The 21,399-nt window shown below is 38.8% G+C and overlaps 1 protein-coding gene and 1 long non-coding RNA gene across 15 annotated transcripts in view; one reads left to right on the plus strand and one right to left on the minus strand.

Moving 5' to 3' along the window:
* LOC116239838 (uncharacterized) overlaps positions 1-21,399 on the minus strand; it is a 100,215-nt gene that overhangs the window by 5,495 nt on the left and 73,321 nt on the right. For 2 of the 14 annotated variants that reach the window (XR_016464911.1, XR_016464922.1), the window contains exons 3-6: positions 17,042-17,175; positions 15,357-15,489; positions 623-2,068; positions 225-300 (exon numbers count right to left, since the gene is read on the minus strand). The gene's annotated coding sequence lies outside the window, so the exon portion shown is untranslated. Of the gene's footprint in view, positions 1-224; positions 301-622; positions 2,069-2,643; positions 2,762-4,789; positions 5,561-5,725; positions 5,782-15,356; positions 15,490-17,041; positions 17,176-21,399 lie in introns of those variants that run through there. The other 12 variants (XR_016464918.1, XR_004169167.2, XR_016464917.1 and 9 more) reach the window with 12 other exon arrangements.
* On the plus strand, positions 5,570-20,382 carry LOC116239847 (uncharacterized). Its single transcript, XR_004169170.2, has 3 exons — positions 5,570-6,124; positions 17,025-17,119; positions 19,740-20,382. It is a non-coding gene; the product is annotated as an uncharacterized LOC116239847 (long non-coding RNA).

Genomic DNA, 21,399 nt, shown 5'->3' on the forward strand with positions numbered 1-21,399 from the left:
AAATCATAAATGTTGGTTAGTTTAAAAACACTCTGCAGTGTTAGAGTAATTTTTTAGTATTTTTATTAGAAATACAAGCCACAAATAGATTTTCATATATTTTAGAGTCTGAGGCTATCCCAAATGTATGATATATAGGAGGTACTCTAAAGTGATTCACCTAAATCCTGTGGGCCAAGTTTCTGGTCTTAATGGAGAACTTCTCTTTGTTCTCTGCAACTTACCGTAGTAATTTCTTCCAATTTTATTAATATCTTCTTAGAATTATTCCCTGAGGAAGAACCTTGAACTGCAGATCATCTGCAAGGAGAGGAACAAAATTCTTTACCAGCCACAGTGAGATTCACAGAACAGCAAAAACAGCACAGAACAGCATAAGCAGATTATTCTGATACATTAAAAATATTGAATTTCATTGCTTTGCATATATTTTAACAGAAAATTTTAAAGTCTTGAGTTAGCATCTGAATTCCATTTGAATTAATTTGCCTCAAAAAAACTCAAGTTCTTACCCTGAGATTGTACATCATCCCTGAAATTTTCAAATTATTCAGAAAAATTGATTGCATTTTGATCTGTTTAAAGTTACAAAAGAAAATGGGAAAGAAAAGCAGGTACTTACACAAACTCTACAATCACTTCAGTTCTGTAACTCCAAATTTGCAGCACAAGATCTATGTAGCAAAGCAGGAACAGTATGTTAAATCCTTGTTTTCTTTGTTCCTTGTTTTCTATGGCACAAAAGGTTTGTTCATCAGTAGTCATACACTTTCATATGTACTGGTGTTTGTAGACTTTTAAAAAATAAGTACTATTCCCCAGTTTTGTTGTTAAATAAATATTTTCCCATTCCAAAATGAAGCAATGATTGAACTGGCTAGTTAGTTTAAGAAGTGAGCAGATTTGGTAACAAAGCAAGACATTGAAATGGCCACAGAGATTTTCATGGTGGTCTTAATGGACTTTGAAAGTGACTTCTCTCCAGGAAGAACACTTGTTGCATGGTCCAGTTTCTGTCTTGGTCACCTAAAGTCACTTACTTCTAATTAAAATACTGTATCTGGAGGCTTACCAGGAATATAAAACAGAAAATTCCAATTTTTGTTCTGAAGAACAAATGTGTGTTTGACATTTTTGGAGCAGCACTGCTTCTTACGTAAGTTCTCCTCCTCCACACAATTTTCTCTTCTGAAGGAAAATGAAGCATTTGTTTTTTGTTGTAAAAGATTCTTGAAAGAATCAACAACAAACAAAAGCTATTCTTGCCATTGGAAAGATCTTGGTGACATGTCATTTTTCCAGAAAAAAAGCAACAATCTGGATCCATGAGTAGTTTGGATTTTGTGGGAGGAAAGGTGATGGCAGAAAGTAACTGAGTACATCTACAGCTGAATGCCTCAGCCTTCCTGGCTCTGAACTGTGTGTGCTAAGTGCTGCCCTATGTGCATTTTCATACAAAGCAGTTACTTGAATTAATGGAATACATCAGAGAAGGATTTGAACTTCCGCTGGTCCTGCCACCACTGATGTGCACATAATTGCCAGGCACAGACAACACAGTCTACTTGTCTCTGTTTTCTTCCTTCACAAGTCAGAGAGAATACAATGAACGAGCAGTAGTCAGAAGTGGTCAGATTAGTAAATGAATAAGCTATTTAGTGTAATGAATAAAGCATCATTCAAAGTCTGCTTTTTAAAATATCCTTTTCCTCAGCACAGTGAGCCTTGAAAAAAGGCATATCAGAGACTAGACATTACTAGACATTACTTCCAAGCTGAATTTACCCCTTCACAAGGGGTCACTGTTTACAGAAAAAGCAGATCAATACATTGAAAAAGGTGACAGTATGAATGATTGTGAGAAAAGTAGAGAAACAAATTCTGTGGTTCACACGTGTTGCTCTGTTGTGTTCATGGGTGAGCATTCACACGAGCAGAGATGCCTTTATTTTGCTTTACTAAAAGTCTCTTGGTGTTTTCTTTCCAGCAAGGGGAGAAACTCCTCCAAACATAGTCACAGCAGAAGCCTGGGGTCAGTGCCTGCAGGAACCAGTTTCTTCACAGGCTTCTGGAAAATAAGCACATTGCTTGGCCAAGTAGGTCTTTCATGTTGGGTGCTCCACACTAAAGAAATTAGCTAGCACAATGAAAGGTAAGATACCACCATTGTCTGACAACAACTGAAAGATCCTGGAAATGCAAATTCTTGTTTTTACATATATTCATACATGAAAATAAAATCCTGACCCAGGAATTTTATTCAGCTGAGTAATATTCTTTGACTTCAATAGTATTCTATTTTAAATGAACAGAGACTTCAGGTTAGGTTTTGCATTTGAACAGTAGCCTCTATTTGAGTTCAGGTGAGACTGCTGTGTTATAAAAACTCTTAACTCGTGCCAATTTGTCCAGATCAGATTTCACATCTTTTTAATATTCAGCATCAGTAATGCAGAAAGCAACACTGCCAAACTTCATAACCGTTCTCACATTTTGATTAGAAAATTTTCATAAACACCATTTCACATGGGTGTTTTCAACATGCTAGTTGCATAATCTCCTCTGTGCAATTAGTTATACAAACACTGAAAAATAAGTTTATGACCTGGAAGCAGATTTTGATAAACCCTTCTGAAGAAGTACCTGAAGCATAGTCCTGGAGAATCTACTAGTTTTAGAAACGATTAATGCATATACAACAGCACAGACAGTCTCCAAACAAGCTGAAGACCTGCCAGGAGCAGCAGTAATTCAGTATCTGCTTTAAAAGAAAGAATGCAAAAGAGTCCATAATTGAGGATTAAGATGCTGAATTCTTCTAATGGAGAAAGTTACAGAACACATTAATAATTTGAGAGATTTACAATGTCCTGACAGAAATACAGAAGACAGAGAAGACAGAAAGGATCACAGAAAAAAGAACAACAGCCACGGAAAATTGCACATTGACAGTGCACCGTTTCTTCCTTATTTACATAATTAATACTTCTGAGCCACCGGTCCACCTTGTTCAATGTACACAGTCTACACAACCGTGACAAGAGTACTCGTAATACTTTTTCTTTGGCCTCCTCTTCCACACAGGTTGCCTGGTGACTGTCCCACCATCTCTGTTGCTCATAGGAAACCACTACTGCTGCACTTGGGACAACACTGGTTCTACTGTGTCTGAGGCTGTGGCTTCAAATTGCAGTAAAGCTGATAAAATAACCAGATGCCATGAAAAGAAGTGTCTTTGCACTTCCCCTCTTGTATGTAATCTCCCTTGTGCTAGCTGTGGTCTGTGTCTGGTCCCACGGTAAACTGGTGTAGGGAGATGGCCAGCAACATGCCAGCCTCCTCAAAGAAGTAGTTCTCAGTGTGGTGTTGTCTTAGTCAAGCTTGTCATTAAGCAGCAGCACGCACAAGAAACTACTGAGCATTTTTTTCACATGCGGGCTAGAAAAGATTGAGGTTGTGTTACTATTTTACAAACCAAAAGATCCAAAATACCCAGTATGGTGAGTGCAGTACTGAAAACATCACATTATCTTATTCCTTGGAACCTATTATTGAAGGGCTCATATTGGGAAAAGAAAAAAAAAAGAAAAAAAAAAAGAAAAAAAGAATATAACACAAACCAAAACAGTGGGCTAGGGGCTGGAAAACAAAACCACCTAAATATAAATAGATCATGGACACCTTGTAGCACAAAATTCCTATGCATTGTCATCTGCTAATTATTACAGTTTCATTTATTTTGGAATTTGCTTTATTTTCATGCAACTTTTGTGTATCCAAATAATTACAGTTGTATTGCTGTACTAGTTTGAATCTAGTCAGTGAGATGAATAGAAGAGCCCATCTCTTTGTCATCCTGGCCAATATTACATTCTATTACATAAGAAATGGGAATTAAACATAAGAAATGGGAATTAAATCAATTTTAATGCACCATTCTAATAAGAAGACAACTGTAGTTCTAGATTGCAATTATGGAGTTAATTACAATTTCACTGGTACTACTTAGGATTAAGAATACAAAGTTTACCTTGGGTGAACATTTCATTATCTAGGATGAATCCAAGCTACTTTTCTTCTAAATCATATCTTGGCTTATTTCCTAACTTTGACTGTTTAATAAAAGCATAGAGAATTTTACAGGTAGACTGTATCAAAACAGGCTAGCTGGTTCAACTCCAAATTACTGTACAGTGAGTTGAGAAAAACATTAATTTTGAAGGAGCTCTGGAGGCTGAGCATAAGGATTATTAAACATAAGTTATATATATGCAGAAAAATTGCTTTTGCATGAATTCACTTTTAAAATGTTAATATATGCATAAGAAAATTGTGTTTCTTAATCTCTGAAGAAACACTTATCACTAGGAACCACTTAATTCTTTTCCTGCGCTTGATTTATTAGCTTATGAAATTATGCTAATAGTTTGCATGCTAATGGTTTTGAGGCTCAAATGACCTGATTTTAATAATGAAGTAATTTATGCAGTAAATGTAATCATCATCTATGAATCTCACTTAAAAGAACATATCAGTGATTACCTATGCTAAAACCAAATGCCTGTCAATATGGCACACCAGTATACGCCGTGATGGGGAAATGGGATGTGCTCAGCCCAGTGCACCCTTTAGGATGGTTGGGTCCCACACTGATGATCTACACCAAGGCCTGCAACAACAACTTTTTAAGACTTTATGTAACTCAGTGTCAGCCAAATTCCTTGCATGAACACCTTGGAAGTAAAAAGACAATGGCAGGAAATGGGCGGAACCAGGAATGGGGTCTAACCTGAAGCCAGTTCTACTCCGTGAGTAGGAGACCTCAGTGGCACAGACATCTCACACACCTGGGTGGGAGACTGTGGGAAGAAAGTTTGTGTTTGGGTGAGAAGATTTAATCTTTACAAGGAAAGGGGCACTTTTATTAAGGATGTTAGCTGCACAACATCTTAGAGGTGCAACCCCTTGCAACATCTGGGAAGCCTGGATGTAATAAATCCTTCACAAAGATGCTTTCCTAAAACATCTGTATTTATAGATCTGCTCACTGCAAGATTGTATTTGAATCTGTCCCCCACATAATTTACTGTTGTTTCCCAAGATGAGGAGCAATTCACGACTTCACTCTGAAAAGAATACAGCCATGGTTTCTTTGCAGTAATGTAAGCTTGTGTTTTGATAACCCACTGAACATCAATAGTCACTTTGATATAAAAAAAAATAAAAAATATATTCTTAGCTGCCAAAGATAATCTAACAGTTCCAACACCCCGACAGAAGCTGAGAGAAGTCAGACTGGATGTTATCCAAAATGTATTAAGTGGATAGAAGAACTGGCTCATTCCCTCCCCATAGAAACTCCAATGCCTGAAGGCCAGCAGTCCCCTCGTCTTCCAAAGGCCGATGTTGAGCAACTGTATTTTGGCTGTTCCAGCCACTTCCTCCACAGAACACGGAGACCTCACTGCATGTTGAGACCAGGGCCTATGTGAAGGTCACTAAGGAGTCTTGGTACAAAGGCCCTAAAAGCCACTCTGCTGCCTACACATGGCTCCAGAGGGTGACGAGGCTGACCCTCTGTGTCTGGGTATGGGCTGGGCACAGCAACAAGAAACCTGCTGAAAGTATCCCCGTGGAGGCAGACAGGGCTTATTCTGCAATCTGCAATGTCTCAAGCTCCAGAGGAGCTGGGCTGAGCTCCACTGGTATAACAATAAGAACAAACCTGATCAAAGCCTGTGTGTTTGCTTTAGATGTGGATGCCATGCACTCTGTTGCCATAGAGCTGTGACAGCTTAATGAGCCGTCGCCCATCACAGATCAGAACTACTGCGACTGTGTGCAGGCTCCTGCCCTGCCCCCTCTCTCCAGAGACATGCCAGAGTCCCACAGACGAGTCCTGGCTGCACTGAGCTGCCTACCAACAAGCCTGGGTGTCCCGGCCTGGCCAGGCAGGGTTTCTGAGATGAGAATTCCCCTCCTTCATTTCCACACGCTGCACCTGGAGGATGCTCCTCTGACAGGATGGACGTGGTGGCAGCGGGGGCAGGAAGGCAGAAGATAGAAGGACACATTTCAAAGCTCAGACATAGGACTTTTTTGCAAACTGTAATGACTCAAAGCAGTAAGTATCTACTATTTACTTGGAAATCTGACTAGAATTATTTAGCACGGACAAACCAAGCTTGCGAATACCATGAGCCCAAGCCACAGAGCCCTGAGTGCTGGTGCATGCTTCCCATCATCAGACACAGACAGAAACAGCAGACAGCCAGCATCAGCATTTCAAAAACAAACAGGAACATCCCAGCATGCCCTCTGCCCTCAGCTTGTAAAAATCCCAGCCTCCCGGAGCCAGGATCTGGGGCTCTTATGGTGTCCTGACTATGAGAGCAAAGGGAGTGGTGCAGTCACTGCCCTCTGCTCCCTAGGACAAGGGCTGCAGCTGTTGGGCCCAGCTTGCTCTGTCTCTCTTGCATCACATGGATGCCATCTCAGCCCACCTGAAGTGGCTGTTAGTGTTAGGGGATGCATGCCATGTTTACTGTGCTGTGCGGTTCCGGCAAAGGAGTAAATAGAGATTCATGTTCACTGTGGGGAAAAGCACAAACTGGGAAAGAAAGAGCCAGAGACTCAAGGTTCATCCTTTCCTGATGCAGTTCAGCAGCGAGGCACGAGGATGAGGTGTGTATGAGGTGTGTCTGTGGGTGCTGGACCGAGGCCTGGAAGGGCTATCTGTTGGATTTCACACTGACACTTAAGACACAGCAAAAGTATTGATACACTGAAAACACAATATGTACTAGTGACCTAATCTGTCACATATACTACACTTAACACTGGAATGCCAGAAATTAGCGTGGTGGAAACCATCCTTGTATTTAACATGACAGAAACATGACAGAAACAGAAACATTTCACGATGATGATTTGAAGTGATCGTGTAGTTAATTAGCAGGATTAAATAAGCACAGTCTGTTAGTGCAGTCACCTTTCCTACTTCATGCTTCTCTTACAGTCTTACATTGCCTTTTGATTTAACATTAGATTTTAATACTTCTGGGCAAGGATTTGTTTCCCTATGTATTCATTCCACCTCAAGCAAATAGGCCCACATTCCAATTAATGCCTGCAGTTTCTAAATGCAATCAGCAGTAATATTTATTGGCTTTTTTGTGTGTGCGTCTACCCAGGAAAAGACTATTACCAGAAAAACACTCAAAACAATAAAAGGATGAAGATGTGATTCTTCAAGCTCACATGCTTCATTCCAAAACCATGCCAGTTTGTGTGGAAGTCAGTGGAAAAACCTGATCAAATGTGGTCTTCTGATTCTAGCATCTCTTTGCTAGATTTATTTATTTATCACAGCTAATGCCTTTTTATTTCTCTCTCTTCATATTCTAGGAATGTAAGTAGACCACAAAGGTGAAATGTGCACATTTGGTCAGAAAAGTTGCTGTGATTTCAAAATTAGGAATGAAAAACACCAACTGCAGATTGGGAGGGGAATAAAATATGGTATTTGATATATTCATGGTTTTTAGAAACAAAAAGGAGAAAAAAAAAATGACTTCTATTAGTACCAGAGCCTTTCCTTAGTCTCAACGTTCTTTATTTTAATTCCTGGATTCTCAACAGCCCAGTATTCCCACATTATTGTGCGCTCCTTCATAACTCTAATCTTCCTGCCTAGGAATGGTTAACTGCACAGTTACGGGTTTCTGCATCTCTCTCCCTCTTTCTTTTCCCCCTCCCTGTTCCTGAATCAAAAGCCTCCTGCCTCCGTCAGCATTTCTTCATGGCTCTCTAATTCCTCTCCCCATCATGTGGCATGCCTCTCTGTATCTTACTCTTCTCTCATCCCCAGCAGAGCCACTCCAGGCAAGGGTGACCTCTCCCTTGGGTTCTCTTGTCTGACTGTCTGTGTCAGTACAGAGTGACAGGAAGCAGGATCACCATCCCAGTGTCTCCGTAAGCAAGCAGCACTCACATAGCTCGCATGCCTGCCTGCAGGCTTCTCTCTGTAATGTGACATGGATAATCGTGACACAAAATAGTAACAGATATTTGCTCCTAAAATTCAGGAATGTGACAGCTAGAGACAGAATTACTATTCTGTGGCCTGAAGATGATATACAGTATTCAGGTCAGGATAAATCGGGAAGGATATTTGCCCTACTTTCATATTCTGGCTATTAATAACCAAAAGCATGACAGATTGTGGTTCATTCTGTGCGACTGCACAAATGAGAGATGTGGCCTCCCCCACACCTCCCCATACACATGCACAGACTAACATTTTTGGCTAATGTTTGAAAGCCACTCTCAAACTCAGCCTTTGAGCTGGAAGTCAAGCCTCAAGCACATGGAGGCCCTCTTTCACCAGCAAAAAAATGGGGCCAAGACAGGCTGTAAAAAGATACATAAGACTTGTCTTTGGTCTACTGACCCAGAAATCCCACAGAATACAAGCTGCTGCTCTCCCTCTGCTCTCTTCAAGTCACAGCACAGCTCAGTTGGTCTGCACCCTGTTTGCAAACAAGCCTCCTTCTGTGAAGATCCCACAGGGAGATCAGAGAACACCCACCCTGAAAAGCTCAGTCACATCACTCCCAAATAGCCTCCAGATCCATTGTGCTATACAGGATTTCAGTAGGACAAAGCAGCACTTCCTGTTCAGTAGTGAAACAGTAAAAAAGCTCACACAGTTACAGAAACAAATCAAGTTACACCTTCCCTGACTTTAAAATAGCAAGTGAATTATGCTCTGTAATGACTCAGCACTCATCTTTTACAAATAAACGAGGCAGAATTTGTATAGTATCTCATTGCAGAATACTAACTTTTATAAGCCATCATTAAGATTTTGGAAGATTAAACACTCAGAAGCTTGAAACTCTTCCACTTTTTAGAACAGTTGTTCAAATGCCAGCTTTTGTTTTCACTTGCATAGGAAAAAATACAGATATTTTTCAGTCCACTGAGATGGAAGAAGAGCTATCCTGACAGCTGAGACAGCTTCTCTGAATAGGATCCCTCTGCTCTTGAGAGTTGGAAAGATATTCTGTGCCATCCCTTTTGGGTCACTTATGCAATCTGCTCTAGCAACTGGTGCCAGTTCAGCTCAGCTACAGACCAGACTCTGAACTGTTTAAATGCCATTCCCTGAATCTGCTAGGGATACAGCCTTTGTACTGCCGTCACCACCACACTTACAGCCTATAACTGTAAAGCATTACTGCTAGTCCCACCAGTTACCACTTTAATTCTAGAAGTACAGTTCTCATGTGGCGATTGCACTGCATAGTACTTATGCAGGTAGGTAAACTCTCTTTTGTCTGTGTTTCTAGACTCTAATCCTTTTTTTTTTTTTTAATTTATTTAAATTATTAATTTAAAAGACCAAGCAAAGCAACAATAATGAGAGTAGGTCAAGTGCCAATAGCAGTGCACAAACCTTGACAATGCTCATCTTCCCCCTCCTGCTTCTCCCACAGTGCACCAGCCACTGTTGCCTCTGATCTTACTGAGCTGACAGGGGGCCTCAGCAAATGCAGTTTGTAATCCCTGCACATTTTGTCCTGTGCTGACTCTAGTGCTGGTATTTCTTAGCAGCTTCCTGCTCAACTCATTTAATAACTAGATTTACTAAATCTCTAGACACTATTTGTCAAAGGGCATAATAAGTTTTTGCCAGGTTCTATCTTGAGTTACTCTTCCAGAGGTTCTTTAGGTTGGGAAATGAAAATTTTCCTTCATTTTGCTTCAGAAAGAAAACCTTTTTTTTTTTTTTTTTTTTCCTGCTTCCTTTAATGCTAATCAAAATGTTATCTTAGACAGAGATATCTTCAAACAGAAAACCCACTCTAGCATCTCCCACCAGACTGCCCAGTTTAAATAACTTCTGTTCATGAGGGCTCAAGTTCTACCAGCTCCTACACAGTAACTCTGGAATCTGGATATGCTGATAATCATTCAGAATCACATCCTAATTAACATATTGCCTCCATTTTCACAAATGCTGGAGTATCCATAGTGAAAACACCAAGAAGGAAAATCTTCAGGCTCGTCATATGAAAAGGTTAGACAGAAAATGAAAAGTAACTCAGTGAAAGGAGAAGAAAAAAAAGTGTATTACACCCACACTGCAAACATTTTTTAGATGGACTTCCTTTAGATTTCTGAAGGGGGTAGGAGAATGAAAAAAAAGAATACTTCCTTTTCTTTGCATCTATGCTACCAGGGTAATTCACATTCTTGGTTGCTGACCTTTCTAAATTCAGGGACTGAAGCAGTTCATTAGGGACAGCAGAAAGAAAGTTCCTCAGAGGAGACAGAGAGAAAAAGGCACAGGTAAAGCAAAAGAGCAGAAGAAGTCCAATGATTTTGAATGAACCTAATCTATGAGCAGAAATAGAAATAGGGAGGGAGATTTGTCTCCTTATTGCCTGACTCTATCAGTCAAAATCTGGAGAAAATCCCTTCCAACAATGACCCTCAACATTTCACTAAAATAGACTGGCTTAACATCCATCTATGGTAGAGCCTGACACTCCTAGTGTAAGTTTCAGATTAAGGCTATGTGAACTAAGAATGATGGCTGGGTTGAAAACTGAAACAGGGAGTAAAATATTCTAGAGAAAGAACAACAACAAAAAAATGGGATTGTGTCAATCTAGATGTGAAAATCAAACTTGGAAAAAAACTCACTCTTGAGCTAGGCTGAGCCTCTGTTCCCTGTAGAGGCTTGTCACTGTACTGGATCCCACACTGCAATTAGCAAGTGAAGCATTAAATGATGAACATCTGATTTTGTTTGCAAATGTATATATGCATAAGATGATGTCTTACAAAGTACAAAAACTTAACAAATTATGTATTTATACTTTTCTGGCAGATTATCTGGTGTTTTTCATATAGTATGAACATTCCTCACCACAGTATCATCAACTTTTCACTATTTAAATATTTAAGCCTCTGATTACCATATTTCTGCATTACACAGCTATGAAATTTGGTGCTGTCATATAAAATATACAAGTATAAAGCTGACATTGTTTGCAGGGGCCTTTTGCTCAAAAAAGGTTATGGTTTTGTTAAGAACACATTTATTGAAAATATGTTTCTATATAAATATTACTGTATAACTGTATTATTGTCTGTAATACACAACGTGTAATAATATTCAGGGAGGCACACTGGAGCTTCTGAGCATTTTTCCTGACATTACTATTATTATTTTCCTATTCTTGTATTTCAGAGAAGAACTATTCCAATTTAAATCTGGCTTCTTAGGGAAATTCTCTTGCAAAACACAGTCAGCAAGAGCTGGTTCCATACAAACAGGTAATAGTCACATCGAAGTCGACTTCCCAAACTTTAAATTCATCCTCATTCACAGGCACACTCCCTATCCAGCAAAAGAAGTAACAGCCTTCCACTCTTTCTCTGCTCTCAGGAGCATTTGAGATTCATTTGATTTTGTTTGTTTCACTGACAAACAGAAAAAAGGACTAAAACGAGGATTGGACACTCATAACAACCTGCTCTTTTGTTGTTATGAAAGGGTGGTATTTACCTGGCTAAAATAATTTTATTTACTCATTTGGCAAAAGGTAGGAAGAATTTGGAGGCAGAACACAAAGGTAAATCTAGTTTTTGCATAGGTAACCAATAAGGGCTCACAGAAAATAATTCAGAGAATTTTATAAAATCAACACATTTAGAACATTATTTTTTAATCATCACTTACATCCTGAGAGTTCATGAAATATTCTGACAGTAAGTCACCAGACCCAGATAAAGTTTTTATTTAACTGCCTTTGCTTTAAAACTGTAAAGAGTAAAAATATTTTTCTTAAATGACTGATGATGATCACACAGCGTAACACCAAATAAGAGTGCCAAAATAGCAAAAGTATCAGCTATCATTGTGTAGTGGGGCTCCCAAGAAGTTACAATTGCATTTACAAGGGGATTTAAAAGCTTGGGATATGTTCTGTATGGAAATAAAACTTAGTGTCTCTGGGCAGGTGGTGGGATATATACATATATATTTTTACCACATCAATCACTAGAAGTTAAATCATCAATCTCTAGTAACTCGGTCTCTAGGAAATATGAAGCAGAAGGAGTGGTATATTTTTGGAGGCTAGAGGAATACAGAAAAGAATTTTGAAGTTCAGGGATGGACAGGATGCAACAAATAAGCTCATTAAATACTTCTCTACAGTTATTTTCCATCCTTTCGCCACCCTGAAGATGGATGCAGGAGGTTAGAATAACAAAACCATGCTATATATCAAACATCAGAGATGAAAAGACTTTCACCCACATCTTTTCCCTCCTCATCTGCCCCAAATGAGGTGCAGCAGGCTGGAAAAAAAAACAAATATCCAAACCATCAGGCAAACAACCTCAGCTTTCAAGACTTCTGTGGGCAAGAAAAATAATATTATTTCAAGTATGCAGACAGACCTTCTCAAACAGACATCCAGCATTGGGAAAGAGACCATACCTTGTACCATGAAGCCATTTCTTAAGTAGCTGATTAAAAGACGGCTGTATATCAGCTGGCCTACCATCTTAGGAGGCAAACTGAGAAATCTGAATGGGAAGTCAGAAAAACAGAAACTATTCTTGGACCATCACTGCCTTGCAAGTAAGCACACTTGGCCTTTGAACAGGCTAAGCTTTTTATCCCAGCTGCACTTCAATTCAAAGCTTTAATAGTGCTTTGGAGATGAAGCTATGGGCCACCCACCTTACAAAATGTGATCACACTGTAATGAGCATAGCTCACTGCCAGTTCCGGGGCAGAAGGTGACAGATGGGAACAACATCCTGTATATCGATAAGAGAACAATAGCATCTTCCCTTGAAACTACTTATTTAGTGAGATTAAGACTCAGAAGCATATAATTCCACAAGCTGGAAGACTGTTAGGACTTCTACATTAACATGGACACTATGTGGTGTGTCACATGCTAAGCATGAAAAGCCTCCTGTACAAAATGAGCTGCATCTTCAAAATTAGGGTTTCTATGTTCACCCACACAGGAGTAAAATCATCAAACTAAGGTCAGTGCTGTCATATGAGACTGCTCCAGACCACAGAGCACAGACATGACTGTCTAAAAGTTTAGCAGTGCCTGGAAGTACCCGGTGCACAAGATGGTATTTGGATTTCTAGAGGTAAGCTGTAACCACAAATGCGAAAATAATCTAGGGTCAAATATACAGTGAAATGAATATTCTGGAAAGGGAAGGGAAGAGGGAAAAGAAAACAAAAATGTTACGAGCTTATTGAAGACCAGCATGAGACGACACCAAAGAAAACACACAAGTTATCTCAGAGACCCTCCAACAGTTTAAGCTTTAAAGTTGAGTATCTCAGAAAGGTCTGCCTTTCTCTCTGGTACTCTGAGATAAAATCTCTAACAATAGAAATAAAATGGAATCCCACGTTTGTATTTTTGAGCTGTAATACCCTGAAGTTTGGCTCAGGATATTTAAAGGAGCAGGTGGAGTTAGCAACCAAATTTTCACGGTTTGGGGGTTTTTCAACCTGGGGCATGAAACCTGGCTGATGCTCTTGGTGGCTGTGTGACAGATTGCACCATCCTATGTGCCATGAAATCAACTAGTGAGCTGCAGTGCAATTTGCAGCATCTATCCTGCAGACATCCAAGATGGGAACAGGGAAGACTGCTGAACAATGGCGAGAGGTGTGCTGACAGAACTACCAAAGGAGGCGTGGGTACCATCTGCCTCTTCTTGTCTTAAGTTCATCCTAGTTACTATCAGTCCATCGGGATTATAAAACTTTATTACATCCACCCACAAAACCAAGGAATTAAAAAAAAAAAAAAAATAGGGGAAAAATTATCTCTAATTCAAACACTGAAGATGGAACAAGAACAAGCCTGGTGCAAACATTTCAGTCAAATAAACGGGAAATCAACAAATGCAAAAAAAATATATATATTAAAGAGTTTAACTTAGGAGATTTAAACAACCTGCATAGTAGTTTTCAGAAGAGTATCTTTGTATGATGTCAGCAACAAAAACAGCTGAAAATTCACATTATTCACTGTGAAAAGAAAACATTAATGATTTTTCCACCATCTTTCTTTCAGTTTAATCTTGCCCCAGTATGTTTTAACTTAAGCTGCTTTGGGCTGTAAACAGCACAGAAATATGCATTTCCCCTTAGCAGCCAGATAAGGGCTTTTTGATGTAGAGTCGTGTTAAGCTCATTACTTCTTTTAATTTCTTCTTAGTAATAAAGATTTTTTAATTGTTTGAATCCAAACAATTGATATAGCTGTTCAGAGGGTCAGGGAATGCAAATGAGGACTAAGAAATTCTTTCAATATAAGACCAGAACTCTATGCCATGGCAACAGCACTTTTTCATTACAGATTCCTCACGGTTGCTCTCTCCATATTGACAAGATCATTTCATAGGGTGAAGAGGTAAGGGAAAAGAGAGATCTTGTTGAAGAAAAGAATTGTTATGACGAGCAATTAACAACATATACCCCAGCATGTCACAGTAATTCTTCTCCTTTCATTCCATGAAATAGACTGATCATAAAAATGCTCCCCATCTGAGTGCCTCACAGTTAATGCAGTTTGCATCAGGCTGTATTTTCCCTCAGGCTGAAAAATACTGACATCAACGGGAACATCAGATGTGTTGAACCTGCCATCACCAGCCTGAAGATCTCCTGTCCTCACTATTTCTCCTACATTCCAGTGAACTGCCTGCCTGCACAGATGGGGCAAACTCAGTTTCACCAAGGAATCTGCTGTCACAGAGATTCATATGTTGTTATTTCCCCTGGATATTTGCATTTTTCACATGATGCTTTTTTGATGTTACCTCTTCCCTTTAATATCCTTGCCAAACCATTACAGGAAAAATAGCCTTGAAGCCTGTGTAAACACCACTCCACAGGCACTTCAGGTAAAAGATTTATAAATAGTCATAATACTGTAAAGGCTTGTTCAAATGACTATATTATCTGCATATGCAAATTAGCCTCTAATCATAACAAAGGTGATACTGACAGAGCTGTGACAAAACGTGTATTGGTACATATATGATACTAATTTTTTGTTGATGTTCTTAAAGGGACTTTTTCATATTTTCATTTCTGTTAGGATCTGTTGTGTTTTCCCCACCGAATATCACTGCATGGTTTTCTTCCAGTACTTGAGGGGAGCTTATAAACTTAAGGGAATCCATCTTTTTACATGGTCTGATGATAGTGACAGAGAAGTGGGAATGGATTTAAACTAAAATAGTAGAGATTTAGGTTAGATGTTAGGGGGAAATTCTTTACTTACAGGGTGGTGAGGTGCTGAAGAGTTTGCCCAGAGAAGCTGTAGTTGCCACATCCCTGAAGGTGCTCAAGGCCAGGCTGGATGGCATCCTGGGCAGCCTGATCTGCTGGGTGGCAACCCTGCCCATAGCAGGAGGCTGGAATTAGAAGATCTTTAAGGTCCCTTCCAACAAAAGCCATTCTATGATTCTGATACTATGGTTAATGGAAAACTGAAAGAGTCTTTATACCCTCTCCTTATGCAAAATTCCACTAATGGCTGTAAAGAACTGTCAGTTTAGCCACAACTGACCCTTTAGAACTATCATTTGGCTAGAGAATGAAGGTATTTCTCTGTTAATCACATATACCTGAGTAAGAAACTGAGTGCTAAATCACGACTGAGTACTAGGTTCTTTAAAGGAGTTACTTGTGTCCAAACTGAATATTAGGTAGCAAAAATCTGGCTTTTTATTGGTGGCCCACGGTCTGGAGTTGTGTGTTGAACTTGGGTACATTTATGTCTAGTATTGCCAGGAGATTTTAACTGGAGCAAAAAGTTTACACAGACTCTTCTGCTTTACTGCCTAAGCCTTTGTGCGTGCTGAAGTCCTCTGGCTACACCACAGCTCTAGACAGCTTTCCTGCAAGGAAACAGAAATGACACATGCTTCTCTCCATCTCCAGCCTCCTGGGGTATCTTTCTTCTTTGAAATCATGGCTTCTTCATGGTAGTTTAAACAGATGAATGATGTTTGTACAAAAGTCAGAGTGTTGAAAGAAAATCATGTTGCTTTCTCTTAAAACATTTAAATGGCACAAACCTGGAGATATTATAGAAAGCAGTCATGAAAAGGAAAGCATAACCACTTTTTATTGGTGTAGAAAATCAGCTCTATTTCAAAATTAAACTTTAGAATGACTTCATATTTTGTTAGACCTAGTATCTGAACATACTGAAAGAAAACAGGCTACTTTTCTGCTACTGTTGAGAACATGGTAAAAGGAATCACAGATATGACAACAAACAAAGATAAGCTACATTTGGTGTATCAAGATTGCCAAAAAGTAATTTTAAGAGAGTGTTTAAGAGTTTAAGAGAAAGCAGAAAATTAGGGTGGAACGAACAATTTGCTTTTTTGTTCTCTGTGTTTCAGTTCTAATAATGAACCTCAATGATGGGATGGTACTAAGGTCCTTAAGCAGCCAATGCAGTTTTTGAAGGCCATAAGTGAAAGCTAAACTAAGTTATCCCTTTCTATTGAAGACTATCACAGAAAAAAAAGGCTCCATCTTCAAAGGAAGTTTGCTAAGGATTTGATTCTGGTAGGTGTGTCTTCAGGAGTGCACATAAAATGGTACCTCTTCGTGACGGAAAGACATCTGTGAGCAAAGGGCTTTTCAGTGTAAGCATGTGCTGGCCTGAGGTCACAACATATACACACACAAAGAGCCAGAGAGAGATATTGTCTACTATTTTCAAATATTTAGATAGAATTAAATTTGGTTGTAATGTTAGTTTCATCATTTTGGTACTACTCCTGTCCTGGCCTAATCCACCTTTGGTGACCCTTCTTGCATAACTTGATCATGGATCATAGTACCTAGCCCTTAATATGGGCTCCTTTGTCTCATAATCTGCTTTTTTTTTTTTTTTCTCGGTTGATTGGATTATTTTGTTGCTATTGTTAAGACTCCCACCAATCTGACCTTTTCAGAAGATCAGTAAGAATACCAGTTCATGCTTGCAGAGTGATCCTGCCTGCATGTTCACCACCTTCATGCATGGTAAGTCCTCTCTTTTGTCTCTTGTGTGTGCCAGTATCTCCAGCTGCATACCAGTCCTGTGTAGGCCAGAGCATAGCATCAGAGGAAATCACAGAATTCCAGGCAATTAGTAGTTAGCAGAATCCCATCTTCTACTCTAATTCTGGGGAGAAGGAAGGAACGAATGAACAATATGCTGCTATAATTTTCCTACAGATTCCTACAAATTATGCATAGCGAGGAAAAGAATGTAAATACCTAAAATGTTTTTCTCTCTTCTCTGCACTTTCCAAACACAGTTCTACTTTTTCTAACCTACTGCTCATTTAAAAGCAGTTTACTAACATTGGAGGATTTACTGAGTTGTTCAGAAAGCATACACCTGCCAGAAAATGAATTCCTCTCTCTGTTTTGCAGCCTGTAGGTCTGAAAGTTGAAACTGACTTCAGGTAGAAGCAGAGAAGGGCACAATTTGAGATGAAGTAGTGGTTTTGCCACATTTTTTTAGGTCAATCATCCAGTACTTTAGCTCAATACCTAACTGAAACAATGAGTCTCATTTTTACTTGAGGTTATGTTTCCTCTATTACTTCTACACAGAACCATCTACAAAGTTTCTGGAACCAGAAGGCTTGTTGGCTATCTAATCTAACAGTACAATATATGCAAATGGCATGTTTAGCACATAAACTATATTCAGGGAGATTCATTGACTTATTAAGCACTTATTAAAATAAAACATAGCTGATATTTACACAACAAAAATGGGAAAAGATCTCAGCCTCTAGCAGAGAGCATTTCTAAAATCTGTTTTCTAAAAGTGTTACACCTATCCAAAACATGGGGGTTTTGACTGTTGACACTGAAGGTTGTATTTAATGCTTTAGAATAGGAATGGAAAAGCACAAGCATGCTCTCCTCTGTGAATTTATTCATCATGGAGAAAAGCCACTGAAAATGGGGTGTGTTTTTCCCCAGACTATTTTTCATTCAGAACAACAGCCCTGTCTGCACTGGAAAATTCCACAGTATGTGCAGACCTACAGGGGGACAACTGGGCATGTCACAGGAGACTGCAAGAAGGCACTTAGAGAAACAGCTACCTGTTTTAAGCAGATTGAAAAAGTGCAACTATACTAACAGTAGATATCAGTCAGAAATTCAGAAGATCCTTCAGAAAAACAAAAGAAAAACAAACAAAAAAACCCAAACCAGAAAAGACATATTACAGTTTTTCTGATATTTCAAAAATCATGGATATTGCCAACAAGGAAAACCAAACAATAACAAAATAAAAAACTAAAACAATAATTAAACAATCAAACAGCAACAAAACCACACACGTTTTCCCACCTATCCTTTAGATCTTTTCAGACTTTCTAAGACAAGAACAAGTTTTAGAATGGAAAATTTATCTTCAAACAATCAATAATTTCAGTGAAATCTGATTGTTCCCAGCTCCTCGCTGTAATCACTGCCTGTGCTGAGCTCTCTGTGCATAAATATACACAAACACATACACACACTGTGTTAATAACAAAGGCCTCTGTGCTGTCCATCAGGTACTCATAAAATCTTGAGGGCCAGTTCAAGCTGTATTGATACGAAGTCATAAGTGACCAAAGAATAGATTTTATATGAAGTATATATTCATTCATTACTCTGATGCTTTCTTTCCATAAAACACATTTAGTGTAATATATATGCATAAACATAAACTGTTCATGCAAATAACGTAACAGTTATTCAGAAAACTCATTAAACACTGCAAGGCATGCACAACTGTATCTAAATCTTTGGTTTCTTCTTACAATCCAGATATTGGCACAGCTGTAAAAAAAATATCTCTATGAAAGCTAGAGGAGCATTCAGGGAACTAGATGGAAAGCTAACCAGAGCTTTCACTTTGTTTCTAGAATAGCCATGTTATAAAAATTACATTCTGACGAAAAGAGCCTTTCCAGATGTAGCTAGATAATACTGAACTCTGTTTCCACTAAGAGCTTTAGGAATAGTATTAGCTCACATGGAAATAATTTTTTAACAAGCTGGGAGTGGTTCCTAACAGTTCCTGAAGCTGTTCCCCCATGCTTATGTCCCCTCCTCTCTGGCTCATTTTAGGAGCTACACCCAATGTGCAAAATGACCTGTGCACCTAAAGAGGCACAAATGATTTTATTCATGGAAAGAAAGGAATATCAAAACTGACTGGCTAAAAACATTGCAAGAGCCAAAGTAGACCTTTGTACAGTGTTTACCTGATAAAAACCAGCACAATTAATCTATCTTAATCATATTGTGATGAAATACAACCAAATTATCTTTACAGGTTCCCGGTATATTATGACAAATACAGTTTCCCACATGATGATGTAAGAAGCTGAGAAGCTTGTTAAAAAAAAATTTCCCGAAGACTGTAAATTTGAAAGGTCCAGATCATGTAATGTGAGTTTGGAAAAATAGATTACTATGTAAAAGTCACTGATTATGAAAGAAAGGTCAGTTGTATTTAGACATAGGCCAAAGATTCAGTGTTTTAGTCCATGACTGAACCACCAGGATCATTTTTCAACTAACTGCCATTCACCTTGTCTTAGTAGAAACTCTGACTTGTTCATTAATTTTTTCTAACCTTCAACAGGTATATTTCTGCCAGGTTAGAGTCCAAAATGTCAAAGCAGTCAGAAAAATTTATTCTGGGAATAGTGTACCAAGAATGGAATACAAGAAAACTGAGGGAAGGAGAGATGGAGAGCATCAAATTCAAGTCTGGAGGACAGCAGGTGAATGACAATCCCAATGTTGCAAGGAAAAAAAAGAAAGATAAGCAAAGAAGACAATCAGTAAGGGACTTTATTTTTCTTCATAACAGTAAGGATACAGAATTGTTTTCCAAGTAAAAGACTACTCAAGTAGGTAACATTGATTGTTCAGAAGAACAGAGCAAAGAAAAAATATAAGACAGAAAGAAAAAGGGATCACATTTTCTCTTCAGTTCAAGAACTTCTTATTAACTGCAAGGTATGGATTTTTGGCCTACCAATCAGACAATGACTCATTTTACTCATCTGTAAACTCTTAACTTTTACCACTGCAGTGCCACCCTTCTGTGCCATGAACTTCAGTGGTCTTGGCTAGCTGTTCCTGACTCCTATCTTGGCAAAAGAAGATATCTTAATAACTCTAGCATCTTACAGTTTCTGTGGATGCACTAATGAACACAAAGAGACCACCCTGACCCAAGAACTGACAGTCACAAGCAGGACTGGGCATGCCAAAAGAAGTTTTACCTGCACTCATTATATGAGGCCATATAACTGGGGCAACATCTTCCACTTACCTTAACTTCCTTCTACTCTCCACCACTATAATGGTGTCAGACGTTCCACAATGATATTTTGTGCCAGACTTGTATGAACAACATCGTGGCCATGATCTACCACAACATCTATACAATAAACAGCTCATCAACAAACATAAAGCACAAAGCAGACAAAGCCTACACAGAATCTGGTCTTGTCTTGTTTTATCTCTAAGAGCTGTAGATGCCATGAAGCAGGAACCAATTCATCTGCAGCACTAACTGATGTGCATTTCTCCAGCTTAGATTCACTTGAACACATTTATATATGCAAATAAAATTGTCACAAGTGAATGAAGTAATTCCTCCTACAGGCTGAAAGGAAGAAAATAGGTTACTTGTTATAACTATTGTTAAATATTTAGGAGTAAGGTCCCCATTTGCAGAATGAATGAATGGATAGAGACATTCAATCTAGTTATGTTATTAATAATTTACACTATCTTTCAAACTGAATTATATATGCCCAGTGCGTAGCCTGTACTCAGAATTTGAAATATCAAATTGGTTCATTGATTAACTTATTTTTCTGCTGGATACTGCACCTGCACTGCATTTCAAAACAAGACTTCATTACATTTGTATCTTTGTTGATTACCTTCCACCAGGAAACTGACCCCAGAAATTCTGTCACTGTGTATAACTCATAGTGTTAACACTTATTTTAAGTCTCAATCCTCAGAACACAAATACAGAAGTTGATGTGGTGATTTAATTGAATTTCACATGCCAGTTTGGACTCACATTCGTTTAAATCCAACTTAGATGTGGCTGACAGTTTGAATATCACTATGCTGTAAGCCAAGAATAAAAACCAGTCAACCACAGCACAGCTAACTATATGGATTTCCCATTTTGCTAATGCAATTCCCTCCAGTTGACATGTCTTGCAAGCAGTATCCTTGGAAGCAAACAACTGCAGAAAGAAAACAGCAGATTC

This window comes from Phasianus colchicus, chromosome 3, assembly GCF_987193195.1.
Source record: "Phasianus colchicus chromosome 3, bPhaCol1.hap1.1, whole genome shotgun sequence".
NCBI classification, from domain to species: Eukaryota; Metazoa; Chordata; class Aves; order Galliformes; family Phasianidae; genus Phasianus; species Phasianus colchicus.